Source organism: Zalophus californianus, chromosome 8 (genome assembly GCF_009762305.2).
Source record: "Zalophus californianus isolate mZalCal1 chromosome 8, mZalCal1.pri.v2, whole genome shotgun sequence".
Taxonomy (NCBI): Eukaryota; Metazoa; Chordata; class Mammalia; order Carnivora; family Otariidae; genus Zalophus; species Zalophus californianus.
Genome location: NC_045602.1, coordinates 124,529,368 through 124,546,440, shown reverse-complemented (window position 1 = coordinate 124,546,440; position 17,073 = coordinate 124,529,368). Strand labels below are relative to the sequence as shown.

Genomic DNA, 17,073 nt, shown 5'->3' with positions numbered 1-17,073 from the left:
ATTATAAGGTATGAGCTAGACATCTACCTTAATAATTTTTCTACTTATCTCAAAACCATTTATGGAATAATCAAACTGAAGGGGATCCTGGAGTTCATCTTGAGAAGCCTCTCAAGCTGAGGAAACTGAGGCCCAGAAAGAAAAGGTGAGTTGCCCAAAGTTCTTGCATCTAGGGGTCCTAACTCTTGGTCCAGAGCTCTGTCTCCTACACTACTCTGCCCCCTCGGGAGCCCCAGTGACATTACAAATCTCCAATCTCTGTCATGTGTGGTGTGGTAGAAGGCATCTAGTATAAACATGCCGTCCAGCGCCCCTATTCACTAGCTTGGAGACCTTGGACGACTCCCCTCACCTCTCTGGACTCGCTTCTTCCTCAGCAGTGTGGGGATAACAGTAACACCCTGCTGATCAGGGGGCTGTTGTGAAGACTGAAAGAGATGCTGTGTGTAAAGAGTCTGATGAGGTATGTGGCATGTAAGAGGCATGCAATTAAGAAGTCACTAGTATGGCCTGTTTTCATTGGAATCTTATCAGCAGAACTGTCTTCTTGACATTTTCATTCAACTCCTTTGTTTTTACTCTATGTTTAATGGTGCGTAGAAGGCCCACAACTTATACTTCCTTCTTTTGTTCTTTACAGTGCTGAAGGGAACGTGCGGCCCTGGCTGGTGTGTATCCTGCTACATGTGAAAGGCCTCGCACATGCCTGAAGCTCAATGACTATTTGACGAATGAGTAAATAAGAGAAGATGTTCCAGATTCCAGGGCAGAAAGAGCAAAGGATGTGTGGCCCTGCATCAAAACAGTGGCCAAAGTTCTGGCTCAGTCTCCATGCTGAAGGGTGATTCCCCCCTTCCTCTCTCCCAGCTTCCTTTTCTCCCATTTGAATATAACAAAGGGTGAAATATGCTCTCTACAGCTCTTCTAGTCCTAACATTTCTTTCTTCCTTCCTCCCTTTCATTCATTGTTTACTGAGCACCTTCTATATGCCAGGCACTGTGCCAGTAAGGGGTATGCACTGGAGACTAAAAAGACATTTACAATCTGATAAGAGAAAAAGGCACTGAACAGGTAAATGATCATCAAAGATAAGCGATAAGTGCAAAGGAAGAAGAGAACAGGTTCTTTCCCTCCAGTTCTAACACTCCCCCCAGCTCTGTAAACAGAAGAGGCCCTGGGCTCGGCCAAGAGCTACATGGTCTGTTCCAAGACTGCAGCTATTAGTCCTCATTGCTCAGGCAGATTCCAGTACAACTCTAAATTGTTTTCCAAATATACCAGAAAGGTCATTTCCTGTTTTTTTTTTTCTTTTCAAAAATTAAATATTTGCAGACCATACAAAAAGAAAGCAAACCCTTTTGCAAAGGACACAGGGCACAGAGTGAGACTTGGTCCCGTGGGAGAGGCCTCCTCAGGGGTGGGGGAAATGCACTCAAAGGCTTCTCCGAGGGAAGAAAGGGCTGTGGAAACCTGATGGAAATACCAGGGTCTACCGAGCCGGCATTCCTCAAATTCAAAGGGAAGTGGCTTCTCCCTCTGGTGGGCAGCCGGAACCAGAGAGACCCTGAGGCAAGCAGGAAAGTCAGGGCCCCAAACAGCACCTCCCAGAACCTGAGAAGGGGCAGGGCAGCTGATTCTAACCATATGAGGCCTGCACCAAGGGGTGGACTGGCACCAAGCTCTATCTAGTGCCTCAGGGGCATACTCAGAGTCGAGTCACCAGAGAGGAGTCTCCTGCCAGGGCAATGCCTGATGCCCAAAGAGCAGCCTCCAGGGAGGCTTCATTTGGAGGCAGTCAGGCAGGGCTGTGGCCTCTGCACCCGGAGGACCAAAGCCATGTGGCCCCAGGGGCAGGTGGTGCAGACACAGGCTTCAGGAGGCCACTCCGTGAGGAGGAAAGGGCAGGGTGCTGAGTCATACAAAGTCCTCAGCAACCTCCTGGTTGTCGGTCCTCATGGACATCCTTTTTCTCAGATGTCCACCACACTCCAGGGGCCTCCCCTAACATCTTGGGCCATGTCACAACCCCTTCCACACAGGTGCCTCCTCTGTTAGGGACTTTGGTGTTATAGGCCCCCTAGGACCAGGATCGGGACCAGGCTTGGGTCCTTCTCTCTCTCTCTTGGTCCCTGGAAGTTCTTAACCCTCTCCCTTAATAGTATGTGTTGATGACTCCCCATATAGCCCACCGCCTCTCTCCAGAGCTCTAGATTCGCCAACCTGACTGTCTCCTTCACATTTCAAACTTCACATGTCAAGTCACAAGCCTGCTCCCTCTAGCCTTCTCCAGTGAAGGCACCATCGTCCAGACTGTTCAAGCTGGAAACCTGAAATCATGCTGGACGACTCCTCGTCCTCCACTCATATATGAATCCCTCACCAGGTCCCATCATTTCCACTTGCAAAGCTCAGCATGGATCTGCCCTCCTTCCCCCTCCAGGGTCACCACCTGGTCTCCGTCATGCCTCACCTGCACCCCTGGGGGAGCCTCCTCACTGCATCCCTGTTCTGCCCTTGCCCTTGGCCCAAGGTCTATCAATTTTCTATACGAGCAGCCAGGGTGATATCAGACACTGCATATCAGACATTGGGTCATTTCCCTGCTTCATTCAGCCTTTGATGCTTTTCTATTCTACATCTGGCAAAATCCAAACTCATCCCACCAGCTCGTGAAGTCCTGCACTGATCTGACCCTGCCTTCCTCTGTGACCTTTCTTCTCATTCCTGCTGTCTTTTGGCCCATTTACTCATTAATTCCTCAAACTAACTATATTCTTCCCAACCTCAGGGCCTTCATGAGACTGTTTTCTCTGCCTGGAACACTGTTACTCTCTTTACGGAGCCTTGTACCTGGATTCCTGGCCCTGCTTTTCAAATTTTCCTGCTCTAGGACTCTGACCAGAGGGTCCTGCAGGGCACGCAGCCTCCAGAGCCCCTCTGCCCACCACTTCTGCAGGTCGGGAAGGCCTGGGGCTGAGCCACCTGGAATCTTGTGTAGTGTGGTGGACATGACAGGGGCTGAGTCACCAGCTTCTTCTTTTTTAAAGATTTTATTTTGAGAGAGAGAGAGAGTGAGTGAGAGAGAGAGAGAGAGAGCATGAGCAGAGGGGAGGGGCAGAGGGAAAGGGAGAAGCAGATTCCCCACTGAGCAGGGAGCCCGATGCGGGATTCGATCCCAGGACCCTGGGATCATGACCAGAGCCGAAGGCAGACGCTTAACCAACTGAGCCACCCTGCTGCCCACCAGCTTCTGCCCTACAGCTGAGCAACTCACCTGACCACAGATTCCTCTTCTGGACGATGGGGGTATGACAACTGCCTCGAAAGGTGGTTGTGGGGAATAATCAGAGCCAGCATTTACAGAGTCCTTCCTGCATGCTAAGCATCTTACAGGCATTATCTCATTTAATTTTATAGCAGCTCTCTCGGGTGGAAAGTGTTTTTAATCGTGTTCTATGGAAGAGAAAGCTGAGGTGCAGAGAGGTTAAGGAGCTTCCCCCTAGCCATATACTCCCCGAGTATGGGGTGGGATCGAGCCCGTGCTATCTGGCTAGGAAGCACAGAAATGAATCAGCACCTGCTGGTACACAATAAGCGTTTGCTAAACGCAGTCCGTTCCCTTTCCTCCCTTGTCTCCAACCTCACAGTAAGGCATTTCTGAGGGAAGGGCAAGAAAGAATGAAGTCCCAAGAAAATATTCTACAGTGCTGGCTGAAACATATACCCACACATACTTTTCCCACACTTAAGCAAAGTTCTATTTAGAATTTTCAGCTGCAGGTAAAAAGCTTCAGAATCTTTTCAGTGATGTTAGATTGATTCTCTGAATTATACCACCAAATTCTATCTTTTGTTATCTAACTTTACAGCAATGGAAAAATAATTACTTGGGGGTACAAATTTTAAAACTCTCACTCCCTCAGCAGCCACATCTCTCCCTGGGGCAGGGCAGTGTTAGTACTGCACGGAGGACTGGGGAGTGGGGCAGTGATACAAACTCCTCAATCCGTGAACATCTGTGCTTCTGCAGAGGTCTCTAGAAAGGGGGAGAAGTCTAGCTGCATTACCGCTTGGGGACCAGGCATGCTGGGTGTCCCTAGGCCTTCTGCTGTTTACACACTATCTAAACTTGCTGAGGGCTTGGCTAAAGCGCTTCCCAGGGACTGGTAGTCCCCGGCATATGGTGGACGGAGGGCAGGAAAGTGCGATCACTTCCGTGCAGGCCAGCCAAAGGTCCAGAGGGGGGCCTGTACCCCAGCTCTGCTGGGCACCTCTGGGCAAGGTTCCTCCTCCTGAGACCCCGGGGGTCTCAAATGTGGAATGAAGTAAGCCGGGGTCTTTGTGGTGGTTTTGAAACATGTCTGTAAATGCTTGGGCATTGCTCCTATTAAGAGGGGGATCTAATTTGCATCCTTTGAATGATGTGGCCTTTGTGACTTGCTCCTAACTAATGGGATGCAACAGGAATGATGCTGTGTGACTCCCAAGATGGGGTTAGGAGAGGAGACACAGCCTCCCATGGGCTCTCTTGGGACACTCTTGTCTTCGGAGCTTTGAGCTGCATGTAAGGAATCGTGGAGGCTGCCACGCTTTGAGGAAGCCCAAACCGGCCCAATGAAGTGCCCACACAGAGAGGTCCTGCTAGGGTGCGGAGAGAGATGCAGCCGGCAGCCTCCAGCTGCAATGGCCCCTAGCTGTTCCAGCACCAGCCACCATCTGACTGCAAGTGTATGAGAGATCCAAGCCACAAGTGCCCAGCCAAGCTGTTCCCGAATTTCTGACCCACAGAAATCATGAGAGATAAGAAATTATTACTGTTATTTCAAACCACTAAGTACTGGGGCTGCAGTGTTATTCAGCAATGGATAGCCAGAGTGGTCTCTACCATGCTACCTCTCCAGGCCTTCCAGAAGTCTATAAAAAGCATTTCCTAAATCCACTGTGGAGAATGAAAAGCATCAAGATATTATCTCTATAATATAAATTATCCATCCATTCTTTCAACAAAATTTTACTCATCACTCAGTCTATACCAGGCTTGGGACTAGATGCCACGGACGAAGGAACGGTTAAGACATCACTGTGTCCTTGAGAGAAGTCCATGGTCTAGTTGGGGAGATCGACTCACGCCCCGATATTTGTAACCAGTGTGGGGGGCATATACCAGAATTACCAGGATCGCTGGGAGACCATTTCAAGCTGCGCTCCTTGCCTCCCACAGGGATTCTAGTAACACCAGGTGGGGATCCGGGGCGGGTGCCTCTGCTACTGCCGGGAGGGTGTTGGAGCCCGCCCAGGTGAGGAGAGAGAGAAGAGTTTAGGGACCACTTCTGTATAGAAATCTTTAAAAACTTTAAGAATCTTCAAAGAGCTTGGTAGTTAAGAGCTGTGACGAAAAGATGTATAAGGCAGAGTGGGGGCTAATAAGAAAATTAAAATGGCTACCATTTATGGGGTGTATACTGTGCATCAGGACATGGTAACAGGTGCTTTCCATACATCCTCTGAGTTACTTCCCAGTAGCCCTGTGTAATTAGATCCCTTTTACACATTGCTGGGATGTCCTGGAGATTCCCACCCAGGACTGGCTGGTTTCTAGGCCTCAAAGGCGTACCTCTCTGGCTCAGGGAGGCAGAGGATGTGAGAGACCCCTAGGAACAGGAGAGGTGAAGGGGCTGACGTGGCAGGAGCGGGCTGCCAAGGAGAGGAAAGGGAGGTTTCTCCTTTGTCTTCATTTACACTTACCTCTGCCTAGTCACCTGACCTGCTTGAGTTCTACTCTAGCACCGAGAATCACAGAATGTTCCCTCATTCCTTCAGTCACTCATTCAACAGTTACTAAGTGCATACTCTTTCCAGCAATGGTCCTGAAAGTATTTTAGAGGCACAGCATTATCTAACCCTCACAATGGAGAGACCATGACTCACAGAGGTGGCATGAGTCACCTAAGGCCCCCAACCAGTTAGTGAGTGAATCAGGACTTGAAACCGTAGTTCCTCATTCCCAATTCAGTGCACATCCTTTAGGATGGTGCATTCTGGGGACGGCTTTGTCTTGATGTGGATGATACCGCATCTGTCTCATCCCCATCAGAGAACTCCCTGCCCCTCTGGCTTCTCTCAACACAAATGGCTATCCCTGCCTGGGTGAAACAAGGCCACACAGTGTAATAATGGGGATGAGGAGCTTTCAGAGCACAGATTTACTGAGCACCTACCACTGCACCTGATGCATAGTGCCCAGTAAATGTTTTCTAAAAGAAAGAGTGAATAAATGAATGAGTCAGGAGAGATAATACAACGGAGCTAACGTGAGAAAGCTCAAGAGAGCATGCAGTTGGACGCCCTCCGAGGACCTGGCAGGATCCCGTGCATGCTGTCTCCTGAATTTCAAAGAGTGACAGGCATCTACATGAGCAGCCTTCACACCGACAACTACAGCAAGGCAGAGCGAGAAACCACACCAGGGATTCAGATGACAGAAAAAAAGATCCTGTGCTGAGTTACCACTGGTTCTGACACCAGCGGAGAAATGTGGCCCCATGAAGCATTGTTTTACAGCTGCTAACCGAGAAGAGCCTACTTGACAGGCACTGTCGACAAGTGGAAAGGTCTCAGAAAAAACTTGTTTCTTGCTTATGTCAACCCCCAATTCGGGCATATCAAAGACACGCTTGTAGCTTTTTAGCCAATAAAACCATTTATAAAATACGTTAGAGTCAGATCTCATTTGTCTAATTATCCTTCAGGGAATGACTCACTCCAGATCACCAAGATTCCCACACTGTCACTTTTATAAGTATTAAAACCTCATCTGGAGACAGAAAATAGATCGGTGGTTGCCTAGGACTGGGGAGGGATGGCGGGTTAGGAAGGTGAAGGGTAATGAAAATGTTCTAAAATTGATTACGGTGAAAGACACAAAACTCTATATACTGAAGGTCACACGGAACTGTACACTTTAAATGGGTGAATTGTATGGTTATGAGTTACATCTCAATAAAGCTGTAAAAAAAACCCCTTATCTAAATATAATGGATAGAAATTCTTCTCATATAATGCAACGCTCTCACTATTACAGTATACAGGGCAGTTTGCCCTACACTAAATGACCCCCTGTTTTTGCTGTTTACTTTAGTTTTTCTGTTGACACCCTTTACTTTCACCATAAGCTTGGTGATTAAGCTCATGGGCATGGGTCATATATCACTGACTTACTGGCTATGTGATCTCTGGTGAGTGACTAGATCTCTCTGCGCTTGTTTCTCCATTTGTAAAATAGCAGTAGCAACCTCACTGGAGGGCTGTGGGTGTTAGAGGAGATGATATGGATAAAGCATTGATTGCTGTTCCTGGCAGTGGGGAGACAGACTGAATTTCAGCCATCAACACTATTCTTACTACTGTCAGTACAGCTGCCTGGAGGGACTAGGACTCAGAAACCAGAAAACCCGCCCAGAGTGTTCAATACACCTGCTGTGTTCAATGAGATGGAACAGAGGCTGCAAGTGCAATTTCAGGATTGGACTTTGGGACATCCCATGGGAAGGCTCTCAGCATCAGTGATACTAGGTAATTTGTCCCAGTTCACCCTCAAACAGAAAAACCCAGAGGCCTGGTGAGGTCTCTCAAGATCCTGGATCTGGGAGGCCGGTGCCCAGGGGGACACAGTGGTCTACAACACTTTAGGCTTTCTCTAGACCAGTGGTTCTTAAAATTCAGAGGTCACAGATACCTTTGAGAATCTGAGCAAAGCTATGGACACTTGGCCCAGAAAAGTATATTTATCTATACTGTACCCATAAGTACAGGGGATATCCTGGATCCCAGAAGCTACCCATAAACCCCTGGCTAAACACCCCAGCTCTAGACTTCCTATAACCCCAGCATCCTCAAGGTTCAGTGGCTGTGAGCCCCAATACTCCCACAGCAGCTGGAACAGAGGTCTTCTGGAGGCTTGCCCTCCTAAACTGGCCTTAGCCAGATACTGGGAGCTGACGGCCACATCTTAGTCACTGCAAAAAGCTGCATCAGGGGATTCCCAGGGGCACTGAGTCAGAGCAAGACACAAGCCTGGTAGATCGGGAAGCTACTGTAGGGCAAGGCCCAGAAGCCCTGCTGATAAGCATCTGGGTAGTTCCAGCCCTAGGGCAGCGGCCAGACAGACTCTCACTCTGCCAGCAACAGAGAAGAGGAATCTTAGGTGCTGGAGGCAGGCTAGGACATGAGAAGGAATTCAAAGGAGATGGAAATCCCCCAAGCTCCCGGGACTACTAGCCTTGGACTGAGAAACAGAGGCTGGAGATTCTGCTCTAACTGCAGAGAGACAGAGCCGAAAGAGGGTGGGCAGGTTGTGGGGAGGAGAGGGGGCTGAACCATGGATCAGAGGCTGTTAAAAATGATTAACTGATGCCAGAAATGTTTAAATATGAACACTGACCCAGGGTGGCCATACTTCCAAGGAGGCAATTCATGTTTCATGAACTGCAATTTTCTTCCAACTGGAAGGGACCTGCACCATCTCTCCTCATCACACCTGTGGGCTGTGCTTGCTTCTCCAGGCTGGGTTTTGCTTGCTTTTGCTCCTCTATCACAGTATTAAAATTCCCATAATGTGCCCTAGACTTATGAAAATAGCTTTACAACAACTGGTGGACAGGGAAGTTGGCATCATGCCCAAATTTGCTAATAACTTCTGTGTACGATTCCATCAGCATAAGTGGATGGCTGAAGAAACCCATTCTCTTTGGAGCCGCTAGAAGTACGTTGTTTTTCTGATGCTATAAAGAAATGGTCTGTAAAACCGCAGTGTGATATTATATAACTTCTGCAAAGGGCCATCCTGCTTTTTCTTCATGGGACCAAAATTCCTTTCTAATTTCACTCGGAACCTATTTCTTTTATTTGTTCAAACAGAAAGAAAGGTTACGAACACTTGGGATGCTATGGTAGAGTGGTATGAGCATTGTGACTACCCACCTGGTTTAGTTTCTTTTTCCTACTTGCATCTCTTCAGATTTTCCACTGTTGACTAATCAGTGTGGAAATTCTAAGGAACCAGAAGAAAAACAAAAATTAGAGCCAGACACACTCTAGGGTTGTAAACTAAAACAATCTTTTGGGAAGACAAGTTAAACATATCTAGTAACATGTTAAATGTGCATATCCTTTGGGTCAGCCAGATATCTGGGAATCTATGCTACAGGTATGTTCCAATAACTAAAAGGATGTTCAGTAAAACATATTGTGTAATAGCCAAAAAAAAAAAAAAAAAGGGAAGAAACAAGTTAAATGTCTGAAATAGGAAGAGTTAAGTTACGGTGTACCAAAATATGGTGAGAAACTAGGTGGCTATTACAAAGAATGAGAAAGATTTCGTTGTACTGACAAGGAAAAATGCGAAAGCTCTGTTGTTAAAAAGTGGTGTAGAACTGTATATGTCATCATTTTTAATAAAAATATGAACATGATTGTTTATTCTTAGAAAAGTTCAGCATTTGTATACACATACACAGTTTTTGGTATCTACACAGAACAAGGCCATCAGCAAACTATGAACACTCTGGACTCGGAAACTGGGGGGGGAAAGGAGTGAAAGACTTTTTACATGAAAAATTTGTTTTGATTGAAAACTTTTATTTATTTATTTTTAAAGATTTTATTTATTTATTTGTTAGAGAGAGAGAGAGAGAGTGGGTGAGAGAAAGTGAGCGAGAGTACAAGCAGGGGGAGCTGCAGGCAGAGGGAGAAGCAGGCTCCCTGCCGAGCAAGGAGCCCAATGCGGGACTCGATCCCAGGGCACTGGGATCATGACCTGAGCCGAAGGCAGCCGCTTAACCGACTGAGCCACCCAGGCGTCTCTTGATTGAAAACTTTTAGGCGCGCCTGGGTGGCTCAGTCGTTAAGCGTCTGCCATCAGCTAAGGTCATGATCCCGGGGTCCTGGGATCGGCCCCGCATCGGGCTCCCTGCTCGGCGGGAAGCCTGCTTCTCCCTCTCCTGCTCCCCCTGCTTGTGTTCCCTCTCTCGCTGTGTCTGTCAATTAAATAAAAAAAAAAAAAAGAAAAAAGAAAACTTTTAAAGAGCACACATAACTTTCATAATCATTGTACATGCTATCTATCTAGAATTCTAAAATATCAAGCGTTCAAAAGACATTTTTAGACAAAGACTGAGCAAGTTTGCCATTCTGACTCCAAGAACATTCTCCAACAGAAAGGAAACCAAACAGAGAAAGTGAGTGAGATTTCGGAATCAACAGTGAGCACAATTAGTAAGTACAGTGTATTGGTAAATTTAAAACACTGATTGAGTGAAACAAAGCTAAGTGGGGAGATAAACACAAGTTTGACAATATTACGTATTTGACGATAAGAGTGTCAAGGATGAAAGAGAGATCAGAACTAAAACTTTGCATGGTCCTTGTTTATTCAGGACAAGCAGGAATACTGTTTGAGACAATATATCCATGATGCCTATTTAAAACTTTTAAGGTAAAATGACAAAATATAGAACACTTAAGTTTCAAACCAGTTAGCATGTTCCTGGGTAGAGAAGTCTAATTATCCAAAAACATTAATCCTCTCCAAATTACTACATAGTTTTAATTAAATTTCAATAAGAATACAAATAGCTTTTTTGGGAGAGTGAAATGGGTAAAATTACTGTAAAGTTCACATGGAATAATAAATTCCCCAAAATTTAGCCAAGAAATAGGAAAGAATATTATTTAAAAATGTAAATAGGGGATTTGTCTTAAGAGATAATAAAAATTTACTTTATAAAGACTTAAGAAAAAGATATGGTTGTAACATAAGAACAGACAAATAGGTCTGTGGACTAAAGCAGTGAGTTCAGAAATGGATACAAGAAAGGATCTTATTTATCACAAAGATGGAATTTCAATGCAAAACGGAAAAGATGGCTTATTTAATAAATGGTGCTGGCATATCTAGAACAAAGCTTGACCACTACCTCTGCTACGGATAAATATAATTCCAAAGGGATTAAAGGTTCAGGATTAAATAATTAAAACCATAAAAGTATTGGAAGAATGTTTAGGAAAATATTTATATAATTTCGAGGTGGGGAAATTATTACTAAACAAGGCAAGAAATCCAGACACTATGAGAAAAAAATAGAAGAAATTTAATAAACAAATAATAGATTAGGAAAAATATTTGCAATACATATAGAATCCTTAATATATAAATATATAAAGAGCTCCTACCACTTGTTAAGAAAAAAAGCAAAAAATTCCTAAGGAAAAAAGTGAAGGAAATTCAGAGAAGAGGAAAACGAAGTGGCCAATTAACATGAAACAATGTTCAATCTCACTAGTAGTAAAGAAAATACGAGGCAAGCACCTATGAGACACCATTTTCTGCCATGAGATTGGTCACAGAATAAAACAGTACAGATACAGGAAGGGATGGAGTGAGGAGGGGAATGGAGAGTGGAGGGAGAGACAAAGGGTAGGAGGGAAGAAGGGAAAGAATATCTAATATTGGTAAAGATTTAGGGAAATGGAAGTACTCCTATATTTCTGGGAAGAATGTAAATTACCAGAACTCTTTATATAGAATATTCTCTACTAAAATGTCAAAGACATATACAACATGCATGTTAATATACAATATTATTTTTGAAAATGTAACTTACAGAAATAAATGCACGATTAGAGTCAGTGGTATTACAATACTGTCCCATGTGACAGACGGTGGCTCTACTTGTAGTGGACACAGCGTAGCTTACAGACTTGTCTAACTGCTAGGTTATATACCTGAAACTAATGTAACATTACGTGTCAACCATATGTCAAGTTAAAGAAAGAAACAAAAGCACCAGTAGAGAAGGATATGTATATAAAATATTTTTAGTGAAAACAAAACATAACTTGAGTATCTGTCAAAGGAGAAATGGCTGAATATATTGTGGACCTCTAGGTCTATAGCCCTGAAGCTGTTTAAAAGGGTGCATTAGATTTATACCTACCCAGGATGTATTATCTGGTGGGGAAAATAAAGTACAAAATAAAAGTATGATCCCACTTCTGACAAAACTAATAACCACACATCTACACAAACCCTACATCCATTTCACTAGGAACTTGGAGAAAAGATATATACCAAACTGATTTCAGAAAGATGGAAATGGGAAGTAAGGGGAAAGGAGAGATTATAACTTTTTCTTTATAACATCTTCAAATTGTTTAGTTACAATGAGCATATGTATTACTTTAGGGAAAATTAATGAAAATAAAAACAATGACAAGCAGAGAAAAACTCTGCTAAGCTATGTTATACACTACCCATTTATCTTTACATGGATAGTTAACTCCACTTACTGTCACTTTGTTTTTTGGTCAAAATAGAACATTTTAGTAGCTGGAAGACAAATTTTTTAAAAAAGCTTCATAGAGGGGGAAAAGGGGTGCTTTAATTCCTAAGTAAAGTATTTATGCTTCTTATTTAAGAAGGGGGAAAATATTACTTAGAAAAAAAAAAAAGAATTTCCCATGTTAAAATCCAAAAGCAAGCCTAAAACTTCGGCTTGAAACTGCCCTGTTTAGGTGGTGTGTGGGCTGGTTCTGTGCTGTTGACTGTTTTCCATGGCTCAGTGCCCTTGACTGCTTCCCCCCCCCCCCACAAACCAATTAAATACACCCCTGGGAGTGAACTGGCTGCTGAGAACCAAAGGCCTGCAAACCCCTCATCTCTGCTCACAGGCTCTCTTGGTCTCCAAGCAGATGCTTTGGCTTCTACATCAAATGGGTTCTGGAATCCAGAGAAGTGAAATGGCTTGCTTTTGCAAACCATTCTGACAGGAGGAGGAGAGGAAATGGTTTATCCCAGTGGATGAAATAAAAGAGAAGAGATGAAGAATAGCATTCCCAACAAGCTCTTGAAGGACAGCTACTATACCAAATCTGCCATTTCAGAGTTACGTGCAAGGTACACTCTGGCCTTCCCCGGTGGAATGCTCTGCTTTTAACTGTTGTTATTTTATTTCATTGGTAATAAATATTGCATTGAAATAATAATGATACCTCTCATTTCTACAACACTTGATATTTTACAGAGCACTTTAAGATACCTGATCTCATTTCATCTTCACAATGACCCAGGTATCAGATCAGTATCATTCCCACTTACAGGTGAAAATGACTCAGAGAAGTTCAGAATCTTTTTAAGTCATGTGGCAAGTTGGTAACAGAGCTGCAATTCAAACTCTGGTCTCCAAACCCCAAGTCCAGCAGGAAGCTCAGGTATGAAATCACAGGGAGAAAGGGGAACTACAGACAAGCCAATGAATAAAAGTAGGCCTTGGGAGGAACAGCTCTTCCTGCCCTTTAGGAAAATAACTGTAGTCTAGGAGTAATATTTTATGCCACCTCAGAGAGAAAATTTGCTCATTTACTGGAATAGAGCTGCTGGCTATGGGAAGGCAATCCCATGCTCCTGGGTCTGCCCACCCACATCCTACCCAACCTGCAATGCCACTAGACCTCTAAAGCCCAGGGGACAGAGGATGTATCTCTTTTGTCTCTACGGCCTCAGGGCCCAGCCCTGGGTCTGGTATAGACTAGAAGCCATTAAGTTTCTATCTCTAGTAGTTTCAAATCCATCTACCTCTTCCATCCACCCCACCCCCCAGTGGTCCTACACAACACCAATCCTCTCTCCCCATGACTACTGCGACTGCCCCTCAATCCACCGCCCACACAGCAAATACTACCCACAGAGGCCTACTGACTGATCATCATCATCAGGCCCCAGACTAATTCTCTGAACCCTAACCGCCACCTCTTTCTCAGTTCCCTTCCCCTCTATGCTCAGCCACGCTGGCCTCCCTTTAGTCTCTCCAACATTCCGCATGCTTTCCTGCCTTGGACACTTGCAGACGTGTACCTGTTCCTACTTGGATTATCCTTTCCCATAATGCTCTTCTTCCCCACCTTTGGCCTTAGCTCTTGGCCTAATGGACACCCCATCTCAGTTTAAACACTGTTCAAACAAGCCTGCCCTGACCACGTTCCTGTGAACGACCATGAGAAGGATCATGCTTGTTTTATGAAATACTGTCCACCTATCACCTCGCTCAGTGCCTGGCAGATAATGAGGTGCTCAATGAATATTAGCTAAAACTATGTTGAACTGAAGGCTTGATTCAAATGCTACTGTCTCCCTTTCTCAGGCTTTCCATGGCACTGTCCCTCTCTTGGGGCACACGATGACCTGTGTGAGGGTTATCTGAGTCTTTTTTTCCTATCAGACTATAAGCTACTTACAAGTCTAATTTACCTTGGTATTCCCCGGAGCGCCTTGTGTAATGCCTAAACACAAGGGTTCTTCTGAACAGTGGATGAGTTCTTGCTCATACACAGGAAAGTACAAAGGAAGGACTACAGCCTCTAACCGACCACAGACAAGGGCTTCTCCTACCCAGGGGGCGGCAGTACAAGGCATGAACACCTTTGAGACAGGCAGACTGCCCAGAATATTAGAAGTGAAACCTGAAGAGCAGTGGTAGTGTGTGGGTGAGAGGACAGGGGGTGAGGACAAGACAAGCATGTACCGCTAAAGGGGGGAGCTTCTCACACTGGCAGAAACTTTCTGGTGCCAAACTGGAATGTGTGTAAGAGATCTAAAAGTTCACCTCTGACCTAGCCAAGCCTTATTAAAAAAATCAGAGACATGAAACCACTGGTTGATGATTTGTTTTTCTGTACTGTCTAGCTTTCCTTCCATGAACATGTTCTAATTTTGTAATCTGGGGAAAAAAAACAAAACCCACCTCAATAAATGTTATAAAAACAAACCAGCAGAAAATCCAGTGGTGATCTTAGACTGCAGAATCACCCGTCCTTATGCCTCCTTACTAAATTTAGGATTGTAGACTCGGGGTCCTCCAGGGTGGGGCCCCTGCAATTTGTGAGGAAGAGTTCCTGTCCTTCATCAGAAGCCTTGGGCAGGAAGGTGCCAGGAGCGCAAGCTTCAGCAGGGTGCAGCTCTCATTTCTCCCTAACGCAGACGCCGGTAGAGCTCTGAGAATCAGGAAATGGAGGGGAAGTGTGGGGGTAATCAACCAGCTCAAGACCAGGACTCCCATCCACTAGATGTGGATCCACTGCAACTGTTCATTCACCTCCCTGTCTTTCCTGATAAACTGAGAACTTCACAAGGCCACAGGCTGTCTCCTCATAGCCCTGTTCCTCCACCCTCGTGCTTTGTACTAGTCCGCCTTCAGTGTAATTTACTGAAAGGCAGAGACCACACCTATAAAGTACTAAACATAATGACTGACCTAGGTCCCTGGGACATAATAAGAACGCATCAGCTACCAATGCTTCATTTCTAGAATGCCCCGAAGGTCCATTATTCATTTCAGAAAAGCCAAGTTAAAGAGTAGTAATTTCTCAGAAGATTAAAGAGACTTCTTTTAAACAAAGTTAGAAAATGCCGGCCTCCTCAAGTAAGAGCGAATGCATTTTAATCTGCAGTTCAGAATCCCTCAGCATTGCAGCTTCCAAAGGAACCACTCTTTGAAGGAGCGGTGCTCAAAAGTTTTCATAAGGCCTTTCTGAAAGATTTCCAGGAGGTAGTGAGCTCAGCCTTGGGTCATGATTAATGACTTGTTTCCAAGAACTTTAGATTTTCCATGTCTGTCTCCACTTAGGAATCACTTCTGGCCCCTTGTGAAAACACTCAACAGTTAATTGGGTGAACTCAGCTTCTTGTCACACTCAGAAAATAACACCTGACACCAGTTTCTTCCTTAAGTGGCTGGGCCAGCATCCTCCAGTCCCAGGAGAACAGCACCCACTTCTGTTTTTGGTCTGAGCACCTGACTGAGTGATAAGAAACGGTGCTAAGGCTTGGCTGAAAGAGCCAGCATGGCAACTCCAAAGGGTTTCAACACTGATCAGTTCAGAGATGACCCCACATCCCTCATACAAATGCCAACCTATGACTGAGGGGGCCAGGGCCTGTGTACATTGGCTAACATTCTCTTTCTGGAAACCATAAAGTAGCCAATTCCAAGTATATATTTTTGTGCCAACTAGGTGCACTACAAGCTTTATCCTGTTTCATCCTCGTAGTACCTACCCCTGGAGGTAGGTATAATTGCAACCCCCACTTCACAGAAGAGAAGCAGGCTCTATGAGGTAATCTGTCTGAGATGTCTTCACTAGGAGGTGGTGAGGACAGAGCTCTGCTACCCTCCCCAACTTCTCACTGAACTCTACATAGTCTGAAGTGACAGAGACTGTGGACACCCACCAGCCCAGGGGTCACAAATGTAAATGTCCACAGGGGCCAAGGGGCAGGTATGAGACTAGAGATGGTGACAGATGGGCAAGCAAATGGCACAGACAGTAATAAACTGGAGAACACACCTGCTAAAGACATTCAAATTCAAACAAAAATAAAACCCAAAACCATGTACCTTCCTTTCAGAATATCACCTCCTCACCACCATCTTAGGAAGAGGGACTACCTTTTTTTATAAGTAGGCACCACGCATGGCATGTAGCCCAACGCAGGGCTTGAACTCATGACCCTGAGATCAAGACCTGAGCTGAGATCAAGAGCTGGACGCTTAACCAACTGAGCCAACCAGGCTGGGGTTATTTTTTTAATTGTCTAAGTCTGGAGATCTTGAGGAGCTGGGCTGAGGTGGAGGCTGGAGGCCCACTGCCCATGACCATGGGTGGTTCCAGGGCAGCAACGGTCCACTTTCAAAGGGTTGAGCTGCTGGAGAAGACCAAAACTCTCAGATACGTCAATGGGCTTTGAGAACCCTCCTGGTAACCATGATCTTAATTCAAGCGGTTTTTAAATACTGCATCTTCCTGAGGGCTGGAGTCTCCGACAGCCTTAAAGATAAAAATCCCTTAAATGGCCAACACCTGAAACCCTGGCAACTCAAAAATCCAAGACTTGACAACATCTTCTGCTTTTCTTTGTACTCTGGCTCCAGCCATGCTGTCCTGAAGCCGCAGAGGGCCGTGTCTAGGTGAAATGAAGGAGGAAGGGCAGCAGAGATTTTTCCCTTCCTTTCCTCTTTTTT

At 45.2% G+C, this 17,073-nt stretch overlaps 1 protein-coding gene across 7 annotated transcripts in view; it reads right to left on the bottom strand.

The window, feature by feature from the left end:
* PKIG (cAMP-dependent protein kinase inhibitor gamma) overlaps nucleotides 1-17,073 on the bottom strand; it is a 97,547-nt gene that overhangs the window by 12,291 nt on the left and 68,183 nt on the right. For all 7 annotated transcript variants that reach the window (XM_027622029.2, XM_027622026.2, XM_027622025.2 and 4 more), the window contains one exon: nucleotides 8,981-9,050. The gene's annotated coding sequence lies outside the window, so the exon portion shown is untranslated. The remainder of the gene's footprint in view (nucleotides 1-8,980; nucleotides 9,051-17,073) is intronic.